Source organism: Choloepus didactylus, chromosome 10 (genome assembly GCF_015220235.1).
Source record: "Choloepus didactylus isolate mChoDid1 chromosome 10, mChoDid1.pri, whole genome shotgun sequence".
NCBI classification, from domain to species: Eukaryota; Metazoa; Chordata; class Mammalia; order Pilosa; family Megalonychidae; genus Choloepus; species Choloepus didactylus.
In genome coordinates, this window is record NC_051316.1 from 21,447,340 (window position 1) to 21,457,438 (window position 10,099).

Genomic DNA, 10,099 nt, shown 5'->3' on the forward strand with positions numbered 1-10,099 from the left:
AATTTACCAAAATTGATGAAAAAATCTACATATCTAATATTTGCCCCTGGTAAAATAAAAACAGATCCACTACTAGACGTATCAGTCAAACTGCTTAAAGAGATAATCTTGAAAGCAGACAAAGAAAAACAATTCTTCTGCACAAGGGACCCACAATAAGATTAACAGCCAACTTTTTATAAGAAACAATGGAGGGAAGAAAGCAGTGGTATGACCTATACAAAGAGATGGAAAAATAAATGTCAGCCAATGATTCTATCCAGCAAATCTATCCTTCAAAAATGAAGGCAAAGTCAGAGGCGGGGCAAGATGGAGGACTGGTGAGCTGTAAGTTTTAGTTACTCCTCCAGGAAAGTAGGTAAAAAGCCAGGAACTGCGTGGACTGGACACCACAGAGCAATCTGTCTTTGGGCATACTTCATACAACACTCATGAAAATGTCGAACTGCTGAGATCAGCGAAATCTGTAAGTTTTTGCGGCCAGGGGACCCGCGCCCCTCCCTGCCAGGCTCAGTCCCGTGGGAGGAGGGGCTGCCAGCTCCGGGAAGGAGAAGGGAGAAACTGCAGTGGTAGTCCTTCTCGGAAACACATTCTACTGATCCATACTCCAACCATAGATAGACTGAGACCAGACACCAGAGAATCTGAGAGCTGCCAGCCCAGCAGAGAGGAGACAGGCATAGAAAGAAAAAAATAACACGAAAAACTCCAAAATAAAAGCAGAGGAGTTTTGGAGTTCTGGTGAACACAGAAAGGGGAAGGGCGGAGCTCAGGCCTTGAGGCGCATATGCAAATCCCGAAGAAAAGCTGATCTCTCTGCCCTGTGGACCTTTCCTTAATGTCCCTGGTTGCTTTGTCTATTAGCATTTCAAAAACCCATTAGATCTCTGAGGAGGGCCCTTTTTTTTTTTTTTTTTTTAATCCTTTTTTCTTTTTCTAAAACAATTACTCTAAGAAGCCCAATACAGAAAGCTTCAAAGAATTGCAATTTGGGCACGTCAAGTCAAGAGCAGAACTAAGAGAGCTCTGAGACAAAAGGCAATAATCCAGAGGCTGAGAAAATTCACTAAACACCACAACTTCCCAAGAAAAGGGGGGTGTCCACTCACAGCCACCATCCTGGTGGACAGGAAACACTCCTGCCCATCGCCAGCCCCATAGCCCAGAGCTGCCCCAGACAACCCAGTGTGACAGAAGTGCTTCAAATAACAGGCACACACCACAAAACTGGGCGTGGACATTAGCCTTCCCTGCAACCTCAGCTGATTGTCCCAGAGCTGGGAAGATGGAGCAGTGTGAATTAACAAAGCCCCATTCAGCCATCATTTGAGCAGACTGGGAGCCTCCCTACACAGCCCAGCAGCCCAGAACTGCCCTGGGGGGACGGCACTCACCTGTGACATAGCACAGTCATCCCTCAACAGAGGACCCGGGGTGCACAGCCTGGAAGAGGGGCCCACTTGCAAGTCTCAGGAGCCATACGCCAATACCAAAGACTTGTGGGTCACTGGCAGAGACAAACTGTGGCAGGACTGAACTGAAGGATTAGACTATTGCAGCAGCTTTAAAACTCTAGGATCATCAGGGAGATTTGATTGTTAGGGCCACCCCCCCTCCCCGACTGCCCAGAACACGCCCCACATACAGGGCAGGCAACACCAACTACACACGCAAGCTTGGTACACCAATTGGTCCCAACAAGACTCACTCCCCCACTCACCAAAAAGGCTAAGCAGGGGAGAACTGGCTTGTGGAGAACAGGTGGCTCATGGACGCCCCCCGCTGGTTAGTTAGAGAAAGTGTACTCCACGAAGCTGTAGATCTGATAAATTAGAGATAAGGACTTCAATAGGTCTACAAACCCTAAAAGAACCCTATCAAGTTCAGCAAATGCCACGAGGCCAAAACAACAGAAAATTATAAAGCATATGAAAAAACCAGATGATATGGATAACCCAAGCCCAAGCACCCAAATCAAAAGACCAGAAGAGACACAGCACCTAGAGCAGCTACTCAAAGAACTAAAGATGCACAATGAGACCATAGTACGGGATATGAAGGAAATCAAGAAGACTCTAGAAGAGCATAAGGAAGACATTGCAAGACTAAATAAAAAAATGGATGATCTTATGGAAATTAAAACTCTTTAAAATTTAAATTGTTGACCAAATTAAAAAGATTCTGGACACTCATAGTACAAGACTAGAGGAAGTTGAACAACGAATCAGTGACCTGGAAGATGACAGAATGGAAAATGAAAGCATAAAAGAAAGAATGGGGAAAAAAATTGAAAAAATCGAAACTGGACCTCAGGGATATGATAGATAACATGAAACGTCCAAATATAAGACTCATTGCTGTCCCAGAAGGGGAAGAAAAGGGTAAAGGTCTAGGAAGAGTATTCAAAGAAATTGTTGGGGAAAACTTCCCAAATCTTCTAAACAACATAAATACACAAATCATAAATGCTCAGCGAACTCCAAATAGAATAAATCCAAATAAACCCACTCCGAGACATATACTGATCACACTGTCAAACACAGAAGAGAAGGAGCAAGTTCTGAAAGCAGCAAGAGAAAAGCAATTCACCACATACAAAGGAAACAGCATAAGACTAAGTAGTGACTACTCAGCAGCCACCATGGAGGCGAGAAGGCAGTGGCACGATATATTTAAAATTCTGAGTGAGAGGAAGTTTCCAGCCAAGAATACTTTATCCAGCAAAGCTCTCCTTCAAATTTGAGGGAGAGCTTAAATTTTTCACAGACAAACAAATGCTGAGAGAATTTGCTAACAAGAGACCTGCCCTACTGGAGATACTCAAGGGAGCCCTACAGACAGAGAAACAAAGACAGGACAGAGAGACTTGGAGAAAGGTTCAGTACTAAGAGATTCGGTATGGGTACAATAAAGGATATTAATAGAGAGAGGGAAAAATCTGGCAAACATAAACCAAAGGATAAGATGACCGATTCAAGAAATGCCTTCACGGTTTTAACGTTGAATGTAAATGGATTAAACTCCCCAATTAAAAGATATAGATTCGCAGAATGGATCAAAAAAAATGAACCATCAATATGTTGCATACAAGAGACTCATTTTAGACACAGGGACACAAAGAACTGAAAGTGAAAGGATGGAAAAAAATATTTCATGCAAGCTACAGCCAAAAGAAAGCAGGTGTAGCAATATTAATCTCAGATAAAATAGACTTCAAATGCAGGGATGTTTTGAGAGACAAAGAAGGCCACTACGTACTAATAAAAGGGGCAATTCAGCAAGAAGAAATAACAATCGTAAATGTCTATGCACCCAATCAAGGTGCCACAAAATACATGAGAGAAACACTGGCAAAACTAAAGGAAGCAATTGATGTTTCCACAATAATTGTGGGAGACTTCAACACATCACTCTCTCCTATAGATAGATCAACCAGACAGAAGACCAATAAGGAAATTGAAAACCTAAACAATCTGATAAATGAATTAGATTTAACAGACATATACAGGAACATTACATCCCAAATCACCAGGATACACATACTTTTCTAGTGCTCACGGAACTTTCTCCAGAATAGATCATATGCTGGGACATAAAACAAGCCTCAATAAATTTAAAAAGATTGAAATTATTCAAAGCACATTCTCTGACCACAATGGAATACAATTAGAAGTCAATAACCATCAGAGACTTAGAAAATTCACAAATACCTGGAGGTTAAACAACACACTCCTAAACAATCAGTGGGTTAACGAAGAAATAGCAAGAGAAATTGCTAAATATATAGAGACGAATGAAAATGAGAACACAACATACCAAAACCTATGGGATGTAGCAAAAGCAGTGCTAAGGGGGAAATTTATAGCACTAAACGCATATATTAAAAAGGAAAAAAGAGCCAAAATCAAAGAACTAATGGATCAACTGAAGAAGCTAGAAAATGAACAGCAAACCAATCCTAAACCAAGTACAAGAAAAGAAATAACAAGGATTAAAGCAGAAATAAATGACATAGAGAACAAAAAAACAATAGAGAGGATAAATATCACCAAAAGTTGTTCTTTGAGAAGATCAACAAGATTGACAAGCCCCTAGCTACACTGACAAAATCAAAAAGAGAGAAGACCCATATAAACAAAATAATGAATGAAAAAGGTGACATAACTGCAGATCCTGAAGAAATTAAAAAAATTATAAGAGGATATTATGAACAACTGTATGGCAACAAACTGGATAATGTAGAAGAAACGGACAATTTCCTGGAAACATATGAACAACCTAGACTGACCAGAGAAGAAATAGAAGACCTCAACCAACCCATCACAAGCAAAGAGATCCAATCAGTCATCAAAAATCTTCCCACAAATAAATGCCCAGGGCCAGATGGCTTCACAGGGGAATTCTACCAAACTTTCCAGAAAGAACTGACACCAATCTTACTCAAACTCTTTCAAAACATTGAAAAAAATGGAACACTACCTAACTCATTTATGAAGCTAACATCAATCTAATACCAAAACCAGGCAAAGATGCTACAAAAAAGGAAAACTACCGGCCAATCTCCCTAATGAATATAGATGCAAAATCCTCAACAAATACTTGCAAATCGAATCCAAAGACACATTAAAAATATCATACACCATGACCAAGTGGGGTTCATTCCGGGCATGCAAGGATGGTTCAACATAAGAAAAACAATCAATGTATTACAACACATTAAAAACTCGAAAGGGAAAAATCAATTGATCATCTCAATAGATGCTGAAAAAGCATGTGACAAAATCCAACATCCCTTTTTGATAAAAACACTTCAAAAGGTAGGAATTGAAGGAAACTTCCTCAACATGATAAAGAGCATATATGAAAAACCCACAGCCAGCATAGTACTCAATGGTGAGAGACTGAAAGCCTTCCCTCTAAGATCAGGAACTAGACAAGGATGCCCGCTGTCACCACTGTTATTCAACATTGTGCTGGAAGTGCTAGCCAGGGCAATCCGGCAAGACAAAGAAATAAAAGGCATCCAAATTGGAAAAGAAGAAGTAAAACTGTCATTGTTTGCAGATGATATGATCTTATATCTAGAAAACCCTGAGAAATCAACGATACACCTACTAGAGCTAATAAACAAATTTAGCAAAGTAGCGGGATACAAGATTAATGCACATAAGTCAGTAATGTTTCTATATGCTAGAAATGAACAAACTGAAGAGACACTCAAGAAAAAGATACCATTTTCAATAGCAACTAAAAAAATCAAGTACCTAGGAATAAACTTAACCAAAGATGTAAAAGACCTATACAAAGAAAACTACATAACTCTACTAAAAGAAATAGAAGGGGACCTTAAAAGATGGAAAAATATTCCATGTTCATGGATAGGAAGGCTAAATGTCATTAAGATGTCCATTCTACCCAAACTCATCTACAGATTCAATGCAATCCCAATCAAAATTCCAACAACCTACTTTGCAGACTTGGAAAAGCTAGTTATCAAATTTATTTGGAAAGGGAAGATGCCTCGAATTGCTAAAGACACTCTAAAAAAGAAAAACGAAGTGGGAGGACTTACACTCCCTGACTTTGAAGCTTATTATAAAGCCACAGTTGCCAAAACAGCATGGTACTGGCACAAAGACAGACATAGAGATCAATGGAATCGAATTGAGAATTCAGAGATAGACCCTCAGATCTATGGCCGACTGATCTTTGATAAGGCCCCCAAAGTCACTGAACTGAGTCATAATGGTCTTTTCAACAAATGGGGCTGGGAGAGTTGGATATCCATATCCAAAAGAATGAAAGAGGACCCCTACCTCACCCCCTACACAAAAATTAACTCAAAATGGACCAAAGATCTCAATATAAAAGAAAGTACCATAAAACTCCTAGAAGATAATGTAGGAAAACATCTTCAAGACCTTGTATTAGGCGGCACTTCCTAGACTTTACACCCAAAGCACAAGCAACAAAAGAGAAAATAGATAAATGGGAACTCCTCAAGCTTAGAAGTTTCTGCACCTCAAAGGAATTTCTCAAAAAGGTAAAGAGGCAGCCAACTCAATGGGAAAAAATTTTTGGAAACCATGTATCTGACAAAAGACTGATATCTTGCATATACAAAGAAATCCTACAACTCAATGACAATAGTACAGACAGCCCAATTATAAAATGGGCAAAAGATATGAAAAGACAGTTCTCTGAAGAGGAAATACAAATGGCCAAGAAACACATGAAAAAATGTTCAGCTTCACTAGCTATTAGAGAGATGCAAATTAAGACCACAATGAGATACCATCTAACACCGGTTAGAATGGCTGCCATTAAACAAACAGGAAACTACAAATGCTGGAGGGGATGTGGAGAAATTGGAACTCTTATTCATTGTTGGTGGGACTGTATAATGGTTCAGCCACTCTGGAAGTCAGTCTGTGACAGTTCCTTAGAAAACTAGATATAGAGCTACCATTCGATCCAGCGATTGCACTTCTCGGTATATACCCGGAAGATCGGAAAGCAGTGACACGAACAGATATCTGCACGCCAATGTTCATAGCAGCATTATTCACAATTGCCAAGAGATGGAAACAACCCAAATGTCCTTCAACAGATGAGTGGATAAATAAAATGTGGTATATACACACAATGGAATACTACGCGGCAGTAAGAAGGAACGATCTCGTGAAACATATGACAACATGGATGAACCTTGAAGACATAATGCTGAGCGAAATAAGCCAGGCACAAAAAGAGAAATATTATATGCTACCACTAATGTGAACTTTGAAAAATGTAAAACAAATGGTTTATAATGTAGAATGTAGGGGAACTAGCAGTAGAGAGCAATTAAGGAAGGGGGAACAATAATCCAAGAAGAACAGATAAGCTATTTAACGTTCTGGGGATGCCCAGAAATGACTATGGTCTGTTAATTTCTGATGGATATAGTAGGAACAAGTTCACAGAAATGTTGCTATATTATGTAACTTTCTTGGGGTAAAGTAGGAACATGTTGGAAGTTAAGCAGTTATCTTAGGTTAGTTGTCTTTTTCTTACTCCCTTGTTATGGTCTCTTTGAAATGTTCTTTTATTATATGTTTGTTTTCTTTTTAACTTTTTTTTTCATACAGTTGATTTAAAAAAGAAGGGAAAGTTAAAAAAAAAAAAAAGAAAAAGAAAAACAAGGAAAAAAAAAAAAGATGTAGTGCCCCCTTGAGGAGCCTGTGGAGAATGCAGGGGTATTCACCTACCCCACCTCGATGGTTGCTAACAAGACCACAGACATAGGGGACTGGTGGTTGGATGGGTTGAGCCCTCTACCATAAGTTTTACCCTTGGGAAGATGGTTGCTGCAAAGGAGAGGCTAGGCCTCCCTATATTTGTGCCTAAGAGTGTCCTCCTGAATGCCTCTTTGTTGCTCAGATGTGGCCCTCTCTCTCTGGCTAAGCCAACTTGAAAGGTGAAATCACTGCCCTCCCCCCTACGTGGGATCAGACACCCAGGGGAGTGAATCTCCCTGGCAACATGGAATATGACTCCCGGGGAGGAATGTAGACCTGGCATCGTGGGACAGAGAACATCTTCTTGACCAAAAGGGGGATGTGAAAGGAAATGAAATAAGCTTCAGTGGCAGAGAGATTCCAAAACGAGCCGAGAGATCACTCTGGTGGGCACTCTTACGCACACTTTAGACAACCTTTTTTAGGTTCTAAAGAATTGGGGTAGCTGGTGGTGGATACCTGAAACTATTAAACTACAACCCAGAACCCATGAATCTCGAAGACAGTTGTATAAAAATGTAGCTTATGAGGGGTGACAGTGGGATTGGGAATGCCATAAGGACCAAACTCCACTTTGTCTAGTTTATGGATCGATGTGTAGAAAAGTAGGGGAAGCAAACAAACAGACAAAGGTACCTAGTGTTCTTTTTTACTTCAATTGCTCTTTTTCACTCTAATTATTATTCTTGTTATTTTTGTGTGTGTGCTAATGAAGGTGTCAGGGATTGATTTAGGTGATGAATGTACAACTATGTAATGGTATTGTAAACAATCGAAAGTACAATTTGTTTTGTATGACTGCGTGGTATGTGAATATATCTCAATAAAATGATGATTAAAAAAAAAAAAAAAAAAAAAAGACATATCACCCAATGGGATTGGGAACATCTTGACCAAAAGGGGGATGCAAAATGAAACAAAATAAAGTTCCAATGGCTGAAAGATTCCAAGTGAAGTTGAGAGGGCACTCGAATGGGCATTCTTATGCACTACATTGGAATAGCTAGAAGTAAGTACCTGAAACTATCAAACTGCAACCCAGTAGCCTTGACTCTTGAAGAAAACTGTATTGCAATGTAGCTTACAAGGGGTGTCAGTGTGATTGTGAAAACCTTGTGGATCACACTCCCTTTATCCAGCATATGGATGGATGAGTAGAAAAATGAGGACAAAAAACTAAATGAAAAGTAGGGTGTGTGTGTGTCGGGGCGGTGATTTGTGTGTTCTTTTTTACTTTTATTTTTCATTCTTATTTTCACTTTTTCTGGTACAAGGAAAATGTTCAAAAAATAGATTGGGGTGATGAATGCACAACTATATGATGGTACTGTAACAACTGATTGTATACTTTAGATGATTGTATGGTATGTGAATATATCTCAATAAAATTGAATTAAAAAAAAAAAAAAAAAAGAAAGGAAATGAAATAAGCTTCAGTGGCAGAGAGATTCCAAAACGAGCCGAGAGATCACTCTGGTGGGCACTCTTACGCACACTTTAGACAACGCTTTTTAGGTTCTAAAGAATTGGGGTAGCTGGTGGTGGATACCTGAAACTATCAAACTACAACCCAGAACCCATGAATCTCGAAGACAGTTGTATAAAAATGTAGCTTATGAGGGGTGACAATGGGATTGGGAAAGTCATAAGGACCAAACTCCACTTTGTCTAGTTTATGGATGGATGTGTAGAAAAGTAGGGGAAGGAAACAAACAGACAAAGGTACCCAGTGTTGTTTTTTACTTCAATTGCTCTTTTTCACTCTAATTATTATTCTTGTTATTTTTGTGTGTGTGCTAATGAAGGTGTCAGGGATTGATTTAGGTGATGAATGTACAACTATGTAATGGTACTGTAAACAATCGGAAGTACAATTTGTTTTGTATGACTGCGTGGTATGTGAATATATCTGAATAAAATGATGATTAAAAAAAAAAAAAAATGAAGGCAAAGTAAAGGTATTGCCAGATAAAAAAGACAGGGAATTCACTGCTGGCAGCCCTGACTTACAAGAAATACTAAAGGAAGGCATTTGGATGGAAAGAAATGCTTTATTTGTAGATCTGAAAATTTTGGTTTGTTTCATCGGAGGGTATGAGTGTGTAGGTTTGTGCAGGTGCATGTACAAAATGTTCCAAAGTTTTTGAGCAGTTTAATGTTTCTTAATTTCAGAAACAAAAGTTCTGGATACTTATAAAAATATCCTCTGAAGGTTTAAGTTTTTTCAATTTATTTTATACTTATTTAGCTTTGTGGTCTTTGAATAATTGTTAATTTAGTTTTTGTACAAGTCCCTCTGTTTGAAGATGGCAAAGATTGAATGAAATAAAAATTTTAAAAAATTATTCAAAATTTACAAAGCTAAATAAGTATGAATAAATGTAAATTCTCTGTCTGGGTTGGTGCAAGGTGAAAACATAATGTGGGATAGTTAGAGTTTAAGACAAAGAGATTGTGAGAGTAAAAATCCCTGGTAATCAGCAAAAAGTGTCAGGGCTTCAGATTTTCAAAGGCTATGAAATCGGTGGGACTCAAGCCAAGATTTCCAAGGGATAAGGGAAACCAGGCAACATCTGGGTTACAGGTGGAATGAACAGAAAATTGCAATAAGGTCCATCGATGAGAAGTTGAAGGGATCTAGACTGCCAAGGATGGAGGAAGGGTGGGGGAGGGGCTGCCAGCCTCCTCTTTTTGTCCCCTCCCCCACCCTTCTGAACTCTTTGATGAAGTCATAGCTTTGTGATGTGGGCCTGGAACTCCAGTCCAGAGCTCATTTTTACTGCCCAGTTGCCCGTGGGCAGCTGTGCTATGTTCAGACA